Raw genomic sequence first — 15,056 nt, 5'->3', positions numbered from 1 at the left:
GAGTGCATGAATGAACATGCGCTGGATGAATGGATGAATGAATGGATGAATGAATGAATGAATGAATGAATGAATGAATGAATGCTGTACGGCCGCGCGGCTCCAGAAGCTGCGTGATCGCTGCAGGACGGAGTCATCTGAAACGTAAAATGGCGGACTCGGTACGTTTCAGTAGAGTCCGGGTGGAGAAGTCCTGCATCACAAGTCTGATTTATACTCGGCTCAAGAATGCCAGCCTGCACGTGTTACAACAGACTTAAACCCACCCAGGTCTGAGACCTCGACTGTCCACACTTACTAATTGCGCAGTTTCCAGTGTGCGTACACTCCCTCCAAATTAGGCTCCTCTGTAGCGGGGACTGGCGCACATTAGGACAGAATCGATACAAAACCGGAACCCCACCTCGGGTGGCGCACTGCCCCGTTTTTGCACGGGGCCCTTGGCTGACAGATGACTGCTCGGTACTTTCTATTTTTATCCCCGTGGCGCTGTTTCTCCTCTTACAATGGTTTTTATATTGCAGGCAGGAATAAAATAAAGCAGAACCCCCCCCTCCCCATCCCCCTCCGCTGCCTTTACCCGCCGTCTTTTTATAGCCGGGACCTCGTCTTAGAAACGCCGGAGCGCGCGCGCGCGAGCGTGCGCGCGTGCATGCGCGCGAGCGTAGACAGAGTGAAAAAAGAAAAGAAAAATAGGCGCGTAAGGTTTCGGAGCTGAGCGATGGACGAGGGAGGGAGGGAGGGAGGGGGGGGAGAAAAGCAAAAGAGGGGGAATCAGAAGATTACGGATTGATACAAATAGTCGCTCTCGCCAACCCCGGCCCGAGCTGAATTAATGTGTTACTATTTTTGGCTCTCCTGTGTTTCCAGGGGAAACCTAATGACGCAATGACGTCAATGCAGGTCACCAGTAGACTGGAGGAATTGAGTGCTTCCATTAGGTTTTGCAGTATTTTCCAGAAACGCGGAAAGGACAAAATGGATTAGGATGAAATGCAACAGGAAACATATAAACAATAGGAAAGGAAGCCGGGAAAACGGAGGCGACGATTTCTGACGTGCGGGTGGGGGTGTCGTTGGTGGTGTTGGGGGTGGGTGGGGGGGGGCTGCTGCATATCAATGGGTTCCGTTCAAATTCCCAAGGATTATGAAAAAGGGGAGAGAAAATGATGCACACTTCCTTGGATCGGTGATGACTGGGTGAGCCCATTCTATTTTCTTTTCCCTTTCCTGACTGTTGGAGTGAGTGAGAACAACATGAATGCGCGTATTGCCCTTTTCCTCCCTGCCTGCCTGTGTGTGTGTGTGTGTGTGTGTGTGTCTATATATATATATATATATATATATATATATATATATATATATATATATATATATATATATATAACGCGGGGCTATACAGAGCCATTGAGAAATTCCAGCCGAGCGGGCTGCTGGAGCGTGTGTGAGCGGGGTGTCCATCGTCCCCCCACGTCGTTTTGCGGTGGTTTTATTTTGGGGGAGACGTGCTGCTGCGTGCTGACACGAGCGCAGACGGGCATCGCCGCTCCCGTTGACTCCCATCGAGTCGGCGGCACCGCTCCTCATTAGCCGCAGCGGTGGACGTGCTCCGTCTGGAGCCCAGCTATTCCGATGCAACACCGTCACCCCCCACCCCACCCCCCCCCGGTAGTATGGGGGGGAGGGAGGGAGGGGAGGGCGACATAAATACATTTACAAATACATTATCTGGCTGCGATTTGGTTAAATACGGAACCGCTACGGCACGAATAGCAAAGGCTCGCGAGCCGAGCCGTCCAATTGCAGCGGCAGTTACGTGCTACACCTGCATGGCACGCGAACCGCCAATTAGGCAGCGAGGTGGAGGCTCCGGGAGATAACTTTCATTTCTGATCGATGATTGTGTACTTTTCATTGTCGTGGTGGTGGCGGTGATGGTGGTGCCGGTGATGGTGGTGGTGGTGGGGGGGGGGGCAGTCGTGCGCGTGGAGCAAGATTAGAGACTCTCTCGCTCTCTCTCTCGCTCGCTCGCTCGCGCACGCACGCACGCACGGTGAGGCATTACCCATTCGGCAGGCTTCAATCCGATGGCAACAAGTGCCAATTCATGCACGATCAATCCCTCTCTATAGGCTGCACGTCGTGCCCCGAAACAGCGAAGAGGGGGGGGGGGGAGACGGGAAAAGAGAGATTTAATATGACTCCCTCCACCTTTTCTTTTTTTTTTTTTTCTTCTTCTTCTATTTTTTTTTTTTTTTTAAAGAGAGCATTTTTTTCCATTCACAAACTGGTCTCCAGTGCAGGGCGTTCACCGCGCAGAGGCTGGGCTGATTTCAGCACCACGGACAACGCGCTGGAACCGGAGCCCGTCAGAACCACGGAGAGCGCAACCCCCCTCCCCTCCCCCCCCTTATGAACTAGTGCTCAATGCAGATTTTAATAGCCACCATCAATTTTCTTTCTTTTCTTTCCTTTTTTTGTGGATCTGCATTGTAATGATGACACTTTGGTGCCACATGCGGAAGAAGCGCAACTTGTCCTGCAGCCCGGCTGCTCGGGATGCTGCAGACCTGTGCAGCTCACAGTCCCATTCTGCCATGCAAAGGACACACACCTCCAACATATAAGCAACGCCACATTACTTATTTCGCTTAGTGTTGATCTAAATGTGTCTGTCCCGTTGATAGGACAGCTCAGTACGAATGTAGGACGGATACGGGACGGTGCATAGGCCAAAGCCAGCAAGTAGGATGCATTTAGGGGGGGGGGGGTGATAGGGGATGTGACACTTCCCCCCCCCCCCACATATGACGCATTTGGTGAGGTAAGCGTGGCAGATGCCTACGCGTACAGATGGCCTATCTGCTGGTCCCTGGCCGCCTTGGACCTGACATAACATCCGCACAGACGCAGCAGGCCCGCCATGCAGATGTGACACAGTATGGTTTATTGATTATCAAATTATCATTATCATAATTATTATTATTATTATAATATGATGTGGGCCTGTGCGTTGAGTCATTTTCCACATTTTGTCCTTTGGGAATCACGCTGAGATTTTGCAGTGTGAGTTTATTTCTCCATTGAGAAAACGTGAGAAAGGAACGAGTGCATGCTGTCATATACCGCAGGCCCTCCCCGGACCCCGAATCCACTCGCCGGGCTCCTCCATACTTCCAATTTTCTGCACGCTTAATGTGCTGGGAGTTAACAAGCAAACATTCACGCTACGAGGGGATACTGTGATATTGCAATTAACGTCAGCCTTAACGAGGGCCATTACTGCGGCAGGTCGATGATGCAAATTGTACAAGATTGCAAAACATGACGTCTGAAAGTGATTTCATGTGAGCCATCACTAACACACACACACACACACACACACACACACACACACACACGCACACACAACACACTCTCAGATGTAGTCAAGCGGCGTCATTTCGAACACATTGTGAACATTTCAGCAAGTGGCGTGGTACTGTAGGTGTGTAGGCAGGTATTTAGGGAGTAAACTTTGCATGGCGGGAAATAAACGGGATCAGATAACAGCCGCCATCCTTGAAATGTCCATGTCAGGGTTCGTCTGCATGCTGGGATGTGTTACGTCGAGTGTCCCACAACCGCGTAATGGTGAAATACGAGCCGATGACAGCGCCCCCTCCGCTGTACGGGCTGGGAACCCAGCTTAGTGCCACAGTCAGTGGTACCGAGGGTCCCCTGCCGAACACGTTAAGCAACGGCCACGAAAAATGCCCACATCCCGTCGACGGACCCTTTCAGATCTAGACAAAGGGACAAAGCAGAGTGAGGAGGCGACGGAAAACCTACGAAACACAGATTCTGGCAAACCTATAGAAAATAAATTTGCAGAACAAGGGGAAACAATGATATTTACAGATGTGCTGCCAAGTTAAGGATGAACAGATGACTAAACGCCTGTGAAAATCGGCCCGGTCAGGTCACACCCTCGGGGTGACTCGGGGGAGAAAACGGTACGACACGTCAGGCAACCCACTAACATGTGAAGTCTGAATGTGAACTCCTAGGACGTGGTCTAGGCTGGTAACACACCCCTGGTCGGTAGCGAAACGAGCTATCGCCGTCTTTTCTTCCGATACGGGTGGGGCACAAAATGGCTGCCGAGGCATCGGAGACTACAAGTGTGGCTTCGTTTACAGACTCAACATTGCTCTGCAAGTCCTTTCATGGCTCCCGTTTCTCTCTGCAGGCGCCCGCCTACCGGCTGAGAGCATTGGGCGACTCCGCCGCCTCGAGGGTCCGCACTTTTGTCCTTTGTGGGTCTTTTTGCGGTCTGGGCTTGCTGTTCCTAAGGCAGAAGCCAGGAAGCCCTTACCCCAAAAAGTATCTGCACCGGATGCTGGCATCTGAACCGGAAACCCGCCTCGCTCCGCAATGGAAAAGTGAGTATCCCTCTCTCTCTCTCCCACACTGTGACGAGCTGTTTCAGCCATGTGCACACGCCTCAAAACGGCATGTGCACACCAGTTGTGCACACGCCTCAAAAATGGCGTGTCTACACCAGTTGTGCACATGCCTCAAAATGGCATGTGCACACCAGCTGGGAATGCTTCAAGATTGTCCATCTCAGTAGCTGGAATGGAAATCATAAGACAGGGCGTCCGGCTGGCGTGGCGGTCTATTCTGTTGCCTACCGACACGGGATCGCCGGTTCGAATCCCCGTGTTACCTCCGGCTTGGTCGGGTGTCCCTACAGACACAATTGGCCGTGTCTGCGAGTGGGAAGCCGGATGTGGGTATGTGTGCTGGTCGCTGCACTAGCGCCTCCTCTGGTCGGCGCCTGTTCGGGGTGGGGAGGAACTGGGGGGAGTAGCGTGATCCTCCCACGCGCTACGTCCCCCTGGTGAAACTCCTCACTGTCAGGTGAAAAGAAGCGGCTGGCGACTCCACATGTATGGGAGGAGGCATGTGGTGGTCTGCAGCCCTCCCCGGATCGGCAGAGGGGGATGGAGCAGAGATCAGGACGGCTCGGAAGAGTGGGGTAATTGGCCGGATACAACTGGGGAGAGAAATGGGGAGAGAAATGGGGAGGGGGGGGGTATTCATAAGACAGAATGAACAGAGTTGTAGTGAAAGTGGCAGGGCCGATGTCTGCATCAGAGCACGGGAGGTGAGGGACGCCTTTATGCACTGTGGAAGAGATTTCTCCTCGTTTGGAGGCCGACTAAATAACGTGCAAAGCAAAACCACTCTTACAGTTACAACACATGTGAAGAAGAAATCTACAAATGATATAAATAAAACCCCATCACGTCATAGATATCATCTTAACACGAGTCCACGTCCTGAACCTGAAGCCGCTAGAGGAGTGGTCTCACTGTTACACACAGTAACACACACGTCCTCATGACTAACTCAGCCTTCATGGACCCCGCCTGGGATTTGCAGTCATTTCACCCCACTGCGCTAAATTCACAATTTTGCTCATTTTATCGACCGTAGATTCAGCTTTTTTTCACGACCCGACAACTTGTAAATACCGTCCTTCTGTACCACAAGCACACAAAAGCAGTGTGGAATCAAACAATCCAGTTTATTTAACATGCCGGTGTATTACATGCACTGCAGGGGTAAAATGGACTAGTTTGGGATTACTGGAGGCATTAAACTTTGGGGACCGCCTTCAAGACCGCCGCATCCGGACTATTTCTGGGTGCGGCCGCCGCCTGATGCTCCGCACAGCCCAACACCATTCACCCCGCCAAGTGATCAATCCCCACATCCGTCCATCACACGCCACCGCCGACAAACTCCTCCTACCCTGTACAGATCTACACTCCATCTTTCAGTTACACAACCCGTGTTAACTGACTAACATCACCCCCCCCACCCCCCCACTCCAGGTTTTAAGTCAAGCACTTGTAAAGCGTTACCTACAGAGACAGCTTTGACGGCTGGAGGAAAACGTTGAACATGTTTATTGATAATAAAAGAAAAAGGTGTTCAGGGAGCCGAGGGAAGACGTAGAGCCTCTGACGTGTGCAGAATTACGTAAGTTTGGTACTCATCCAGATCCCAGGGCATGCACAATCTGGTTATTGTATGTATATGCCCAAGGCAACTCTTGCATCTTGCACGCTTACTGGGACACCAGCGTTGTTTCGCTTCCGTTAAACATGTGACGTTACTGCCCAGAGTAAATGAGCATCTGTGTGTGCGTGCATGTGTGTGCATGTGTGTGTGTGCATGCATGTGTGTGTGTGTGTGTGTGTAGAGGAAAGGGGGTTGGGGGTTAATCTTGCAAAACTTAGGACGTGTGTTTTAATTGTGTATGAACACAAATGAGCGTGCATGTGTGTGTGTGTGTGTGTGTGTGTGTGTGTGTGTGTCTTCAGTGTTCCCTTGCATCAGTGAGCAATCACATGTGTATGCACACGTGTCGGGGAGTTGATGCTGATGCGTGCATGCGTTTGCACATGTACTTGCACGTGCACGCAGAATCCCACGGTGACCGCCTTCACACGAAACTCCTCTCTCCATCTTATCGTCTCCCGCTCTCCGCCTCTCTCCACACCTCCACCTCCGTGTACGGTCTTCAGTCCTCATATATTACCGTGCGTCTCTGTGTGACGTCCGCGTGGACGTGTTTGGTACCAGATCTGTTCGGCCTTTTACAGCTACAGCGTTTTGTCCCGGTCCACTTTTGAGAGCAAGACTTGTCATTTTTAATTCATGTGCCGGGTCGGATTTCAAATGGATTATTATAAACCTCTTGTCTGTCTCAAAACCTGGCAACCTCAGAACTTAGAGCCGATACGGCCGCAGGACCTGTTCGTCTTGTGTATTCACAGGTATTGATCTCGTTTTGCTCGGCTTTGGCTACGTGCAGCTTTGATGAAACTACGTATTACAGGTTGCATCTGCAGCGAAAGCGACCGCTTTCCACACCCGTCCCCCCTTTTTACATTCCGTACATCATACGCCCCTTTTCCACGACATGGTACCGGCCCAACTCCACTTTTTCATTTTCCATTACTGGAGAGAACCGGCACTTTGGTAACTGTTACCGTTTTTCTGGCACTACCTTTGTCGAGGTTCAAAAAAAAAAAAATGGAGCTGGTACAAAAATCAAGGCAGACCAGCTACACTGAGGGGGCGCTGTTACGCTAACGGAAAACGACACTCGCTGAGTCGAGCCGAGCTGAGCCGGTGCCATGTAGTGGAAAAGGGGCAATAGATTCATGCTTGTTTTGTGTTTTACAAGTAATGGACGTGTGATTCTGGTGAAAACTTACATGTTGGGTGTCCGGGCGGCGTGGCGGTCTATTCCGTTGCCTACCAACACGGGGATCGCCGGTTCGAATCCCCGTGTTACCTCTGGCTAGGTCGGGCATCCCTACAGACACAATCTGCAGGTGGGGAGCCGGAGGCGGGTATGTGTCCTGGTCGCTGCACTAGCGCCACCTCTGGTCAGTCGGGGCGCCTGATCCTCCCACGCGCTGCGTCCCCCTGGTGAAACTCCTCACTGTCAGGTGAAAAGAAGCGGCTGGCGACTCCACGTGTATGGGAGGAGGCATGTGGTAGTCTGCAGCCCTCCCCGGATCGGCAGAGGGGGTGGAGCAGCGACCGGGGCGGCTCGGGAGAGTGGGGTAATTGGCCGGATACAATTGGGGAGAAAAAAGGGGGGAAAGAAAAAAGAAAAGCGACACGTTGAACAAAAGCAGCCTAAATGGCGAGTCGGTGGTTTCTCGTACCGGTGCCGAGAAAGCAGTCGAATTTCGCCCAGTCACCATCGTTAACAAAGAAAGGTCTAAATTCAAGGAGCGACAACGCAGCAGCCCCTATTGGAAAAGATCAGCTGTAAGACAGCTGCACCGGCTGTTCCTCCCCGATCAGCGAAGAGCTTTCCCGGTACGAGTGACGCCACCAACTCACACCAGACCGCAGCTCTTCCCGGCCGGTGGGCGGACGCAGCTGCAGTGCCACACACCCTCGAAAATCTGACACGTGTTTTCCAGCCGACTGGGCCCCGCGTCCGTTAATTGACCTAACGAATCTCTGGCCAAGCTTCAGATCGGGGCCCGGAGAGTCCCGGGGAAATCACGCCTGCGGCGCGCCATGTACAGCACGCACCGCGTACCCTGGGGAAACAGGGCCGTGTCTCTCATCTCCCGTGTCACCGGATTGAGACCTGGGTTGGCAGATGCACTTTTGCTCCCCTCCCCACTTGTAATGGAGCTAATGACATTTTGCGAGTCCACGCGGACTTCGGGCGACGCCTCTCGTCTAGCGGTGTACTGTATAACCTGCCATATGTGACGCCGCTCGGCTGCTGCAACACAAATAAAACATTCGCTGGGAAAAAAAATGACCTAGTTTGGAGTGGGGTTTTTTTTTTTCTTCCTTCCTTGTCCACAAAAATGGCACAAACACAACGTGTCTCCGTGTCTGTTATGTACGGGTTTGCAGGTTGTCCAGACACGGCGTTTCCCGCACGGTGCTCGACAACTTGGAGATGGCAAACCCTCCTGGCAGGAGAACCTCCAGCTCCCCGTTTGCCGTCATGAAGAAAAAGTCCCGAATAATATGAGACGAGAGGTGAGGGCGGAAACGGCGTCGACCTGACGTGGTCCGCACTAAAGAGGAAAATATAGCCTCATTAAGTCCAGTCTACTTTATTGGTGTAGCCCCAAATCACAACGCAATCCCAGAGGACTTTCTAATGACGTTATAGTCTCCAACGGATAAAAATAGAGTAAGCGCAACATGCCACACTTCCTGTCTGTAGACCCTCAGTTTGGATGAGGAAAAACTCAGGAAGAAGGAAAAAAAAACCCGTCAGCCATCAGCTGGGATGAAACGCACATGCCGGCTTCAGTGGAGTGAACACAAAGATGGATAAGTAGAGAAACAGTAGGTGGGAGAACATGAACTAGACCAGGTAGTGCTGGGCGATATGGAAATGCTGCGACCATCATGTCACAATATCCGCTTGAATAGGCAACAAAAAAAAAAAAAAAAAAAAAGCGTTTGACAATCCGGCTGAATTTGCCCCACTCATGTTGAATTATTGCCCAGCCCTCGGACCAAGAACAGACCACCGAGACCCCCCCCCTCCCCGTGTGTCACCGCAGGTTAACGCCGCGTGGATACCCCCTCTAATTATAATCCACCGAAACAAAGGGCTCAAGTCTAACAGGTTCAAATTCGGGGGGAGACTCGTTCAGGTTGACGCCAAGGGGGGGGGGGGGGGAGGGGGATAACGGAGGAGTTACAATACTGCACAGAGCGCCGTTAGAACGCGACTGCAAAATCTTTGGGCGAGCAGGGCCCCCTAATGGACGGCTTCTGAACTGCAACCGATAGGCTGCAGAGACTGCCCATAAGTACCAAACGGGCACCCACGTGCCACGGTGGCGCACCAAGAGCATGCGGGTCCTCCTTCCGGCCGGTCTCCCCAGGGGATTTCACTCGTTCACGCACCTTCGGCCCACGAGGGCAGGTAAATCAGTAAAGCCGGTGTCGTAAAATCCATTAAGAGGGAAAACCTGCGTGGTCCGCACGCTCCATGGCATACGGCTGCCACACCAACACTGTCAGTGCTCAACTTCACACAGCGAGCGCCAAGGTTATTTGATTTTCTCACAAGTTAGAAGAAAGAAAAAAAAAAGAAATCCACATAATTAAAGTTCCAGTAAGTTCCCCATAGAAGTAAAACATTGCGGGCACGTAACAGGTTTCAGGTCACGTTATAAGTGGACAACAACCATATTAAAGTCAAGGAATTTGGGTTTTTTTTACCGGCACTCCTCCGCTCCGTGAGGTCTATGACGTACCCACACCCAAGTTACTGTAAAAGCCACCGTCTTCTTTCAATAAGAGGCCCAGGGCCTGGGGGAACGTTTTCCAGTCCAAAATCCAAGCCTGTCATCTGGTTCTCAAAAAACTCGGTATCATTAGTGGAAATCTGCCAAGTGTCCTGTTTCGGATCTGTTCAGACGCTGATTCATCACAGCGGCCAATGTCGACTCACGGTATGATCTCGGCCAGGCCCCGGCGTTGACTCGGCAGAAAACGGACCTCTGTGACATTGGCCTAGTCATGTGTGCTTCTGAAGTGTTGCCTGGGGAGCCTCGGGTTTTTCCATGGCGCGGCCTGCCGTTAATGATCCGGACGAGGAATCAAACCAGAAAAATTGGCAGCGGCTCATTACTTTCCCAGGCAGCCGCCGGGTTTAGCGCAGCCTGCTCCCTGAAATCAGATCAGACGAGAAGTTCAGCGCAGTGCAGCTGGACACACAGCAGGACAAACGAGCTCAAACAAACATTCCCAAATCGTCTAATCACTCGTGCAAACCGTCTTAGCATGATCACTCGGTGGTAGAGCGGTGCAGGATTAAAAAAAAAGAGAAAAAAACCCCACGTGCAAAAAATACAGGATGACGATTTGGACACCTTGGACAACACACCGACAAAACGGTCCACATCACCACCCCCCCCCCCCCCCCCCCCGATAGAGACGCACATCAAATCCCTCGTTTCAGTGAAACAGAATCAGAATCCTGTTTACTGGCCATGCAGGGTTGCGCGGTTTCGTGGCTCTCTCAGTGTACCGAACATAGAATAACAACATTACAACACAACAATCTCCAGATATGCACACAAGCATTACACAGGCGAAATAAGAGGCGATAAAGTGCAATGGTGCAGAGAATATATACGAGAAAATAAGAATCCGGACATTAACTAATGACCGAGTGGAATCATTGTAAGTCACGTTTCTAGTATTTTTCTTTACCTCGCAGGGGAAAAAAAACCATCCATTATCCAAACCGCTTATCCTGCTCTCAGGGTCGTGGGGGTGCTGGAGCCTATCCCGGGAGTCACTGGGCGGCCGGCGGGAAGACACTCTGGACAGGCCGCCAGTCCATCACAGGGCCAACACACACACACATTCACACCTAGGGACAATTTAATACGGCTGATTCACATGACCTACATGTCTTTGGACTGTGGGAGGAAACCGGATCACCTAGAAGAAACCCACGCAGACACGGGGAGAACATGCAAACTCCACACAGAAAGGACCCAGAACGACCCCCGAGGTTGGACTACCCCGGGGCTTGAACCCAGGACCTTCTTGCTGTGAGGTGACCGCGCTAACCACTGCGCCACCGTGCAAAAAAATAAAATAAAATCATTCACTTTCAAATGTTCTGGTGAAGTTTGGAAAGAAAGGCAACTGTTTAAATTGAGAGTTGATGTTAGGCTGAGGATGTTTTGTCATCCAGCGTTCTTGGGAAACTACTTTACATTGTATGAGTGAGTACACAATGCTAACAGTAAATTGGTTAGCAACAAGTCTACTACTATACGTGTTATGCCTTTATCCATCCATCCAGCATCCAAACCGCTGATCCTGCTGCCAGGGTCGCGGGGGATGCTGGTGCCTGTCCCAGCCAGAGACACCCTGGACAGGCCGCCAGGTCATCACAGGGCGTGTTATGCCTTTAGGATTTGACCAATATAATTCTGAATTGCAATGAGTGCATTTCTATAGAGCTTTTCTAGGTGGAGAATACGAAGCGCTTCACATGAAACGACCGCATATTATTACAGTACGGATGGCCCGAGTGGGAACTGAACCCCTGCTTTTGGTAATATTAGTGCCATGCTCAAGGTGTATGCTGCAGACACCAGGCACGCTGCTTTTTCAGATGTCTCGGTTTGAGTCGTCAGTGCCCAAAATGGGAACCACACTGCATTTTCACTGTAGTTCATACAATTCAGCTTCAAGACAGAATCTCCTTCATATTGTAAACCGTCTGATCAGCAGGGAATTGTGCAACGCTCATTTCCCGCTTCCTGAACTGTAAACCGACCTCTGACTGAGAGCGGGAACTTCATTCATTAGTCATTTTAATTCAAAGAAGCAAACGCATGAACAAATTAAAGAAACGCGGCAGTTTTACGATATCATGCCAGCAAGGGTCTAGTTATGTGCCACCCTCTTTATCGGCAAACCAAGCAAGGATGTGGGGAAGCAGGTTTTAAGGGCTGAGGTGTCAATTTTCAGCGGAACTAAAAGAAAATGAGAACTTAACCAACTTGGCCTCGTGCCAAGTCACCTTACTGGAAATGGACAAAAAGTATTTTTTATGAACCCCCCCCCCCATGGCCCGTTTTCAGCTCCTACTCTGTTCTCCCTCTCTCTCCACATACTTCACAGTCCTCATCTCATCTGCCCCCTATTCCTCATTGTTTTAAGATGAAATCACACACCGACACACATTCATTAAACCTGCTTTCCCCACATGTCTATAACCTCCGCTTCCATTGCAAGCAGAGGGTCCTACTGCGACCGCCATCGTGCCATGCTTCAAATATAAATGTACTGCTTGCTTCAAGTGTGACGAGTGTGTCTAGAAAGGGAAAGGTGAAAGGTCAGGTCAAAAGAAAGGGGGGGGGGCAATTGTTTTTGAAAACTCATAAATTCTCCCTATGCCCACAATAGTTGCAAAAGTAAACTCCCCATCGATTATTGTTGAAACAGCAGTTGACACTCCGCTATCGCTCCACCGCCACCAGAAATGTGCTCCAGTTAGGAGTTCAACCGGAGTTTAGTGGGAAAACGGTTGCACAATGTCTCCCAGTTTGTCCCCAGAAGACAAGAAAGCCCGTTACTTTCACAGGAAGGAAGAGAAGGGCAAGTGCATGTGGCAAAAAAAACAAACAAAAGTGGTCAAACTAGGGGGCAACTCCCAGCCCAGTGAGGTGTGATAACCATGGACACCCATTCATTACCCGGCCTCTGGTAGGCAAAAATCATCATGCACAGTTACTAGTTGGGGATGAACTGCAATACTGGGATCACATTTCAACTGAGAGGTCTATCAAGGGGTAAGTACGACACAACCATGTGGTATCAATCTCAGGAAGCCCCCTACGGGGATTAGATCTGGGCATATTTGGGCAAGGCAGTGCGTTGAGGCTGAGGTGACCAGGAAACAGGAGTTTTTACACCGAGGCCGCGGGTGTGTTAAGACTGCGGTTTTGCTGCTCTTCGTAAACTCTGGGTTCTGCAGGGCCTGCTAGGGATTTTCCAGCAGTTGTAGTAAACGCACATAAAAGCCCTCTTCACACAGACTCCCGAGGCCATGCGGAAGCATGTATAAGGTGCAGGCATGTGCATGTGAAGCGTGGCATCACATGAGGCCGCATGGCCTCGGGAGTTAAAGTACTAAAAAAACCCAAAAAAAACAATCAATTTCGATATCGATAACAATTCACATGTTACATTGTCTAAAAGCAAGGCCACGTGCGTTTGAGATCCCGTACACGTGTTTTGGTACGCCATGCTAGCAGACCTGGTGAGGTGTGTCGTTAGCCGTCATTCACGCTTCATCCTTACCTGAGCCGCCGGTGTTTCTGGTTGACCTTGGACTCTGCCGGTAGGCCCGGGAACCGGGTTTCAGACGTGGTCTGTAGCTTGCCGGCTGCCACGTCTTGAAAAACTCTTCACCACACACACACACACATAGACACCGATAGGTGTGTCGGGGCTGTGACACGGGAACTGGACGACCAGCAGCCGCTGTCCGGGATCTTGTAAGGGAAACCGCTCTGGTTCACGAGAATCTGGGACCACTCCACACGTGTTTTCTGTTTTTTTCCGAGCCGGCAAAAAAAAAAGAAAAAGAAAAAAAAGAAGTGTGACTCATTTGGCATATCCTGTTGCTAGGCAGACTGGGCGGAAACCGAACGGGGCGCACACGTTTTTTGTTTATTTAACAAACTTAACCGACTGTGTACACAAACACGCCCCGGAAAGTTGAATCAATTCACGACCTGATTCGACTTTTCTGGGATTCCCACGCCCGGGATACCGAACGCGCGTCCACACACAGACTTGCTGGCGCGTTGAAATGACGCACTTCCGAGTTGTAATTTCCAACCAATCGGGGACCTCTAATATGCTTTTTGTTCGGCCCCCCCGACCCATAACGCCCGGGGAGTGGTTGCGTGCCGGACGCGTTGTCCCCTTCGCCAAGTGACCGATGTAGACCAGGGTTTGGATAGACACGTAAACTACTAATAACACACGTTAGTTAGTCCCTAGCTAACGGTACTGACCCTTTAGCCGAGCGGTTAGTGACGTCGCCTTGTGGTGCAGTACACCCCGTATCGAATCCCACACCGGGCAAGAAAAATAACCGATTACAGACATATTAACTAGAACTGAATTAATTAACTAGATAAGATCATGGACGCACGTTGTTGTAACGCCCCAGTCCATAAGTGACCAACTAGTGTAGAAAGGAAAGGGCAAAAGACAACAGACCATAGCTGAAAAACCACAATACTTTTGTAACAGGTTATTTTCCTGCCCGGTGCGGGATTCGATACGGGGTGTACTGCACCACAAGGCGACATCACTAACCGCTCGGCTAAAGGGTCAGACTCGTTAGCTACGGGCTAACGTGTCTTATTAGTAGTTTACACTTTATTTGATGGCTGCGAATAGGTAAATCCATACATCGATCTAAAAGGAGGCTGAAAACGGAGGGAGCCAGGGGTCCGTTTGATCGGGACGAATAGGATGTCTGTGGCTGGGTGTGCTCCACGTCTCTCCCCCCAGTGTGGCGAAGCCAAAACTGTGACGTAAAGTCGAAGAAAGTCGAAACAGTTCGTGTGGACACGATGTTTATAGAGAGAGAAACGTGTCGTCACTCTTCAGTCTGAACTGACTGCAGGTTTCCCCACCCTTATAAACAATACAGTACAACAGCTGCACAACGACCGAAACCAACGCTCGGTTTCATATGCAAATATGTGGGCGTGACCATTAACTAGTTACAATGGCCAGGTGTGCCATTCACAGGGGATTTGGGAGTGTTTGCAGTCACGGCATTGTAAGATGGCGACAGATGTACACCATTAAACTAAATAGTACACAAATAAGCCTTAAAGCCTGTGTACCTACACACAAGAGAAGACAAACTCACTGACTCTAGTGTGTTGCGTGTCTGGTTGAGCGTATTGCAGATTGGCGGTCACACCCAAGCACGCCTGTTT

The sequence above is a fragment of the Lampris incognitus genome, chromosome 3 (genome assembly GCF_029633865.1).
Source record: "Lampris incognitus isolate fLamInc1 chromosome 3, fLamInc1.hap2, whole genome shotgun sequence".
NCBI lineage: Eukaryota > Metazoa > Chordata > Actinopteri > Lampriformes > Lampridae > Lampris > Lampris incognitus.
This window is presented reverse-complemented; position numbering follows the sequence as displayed.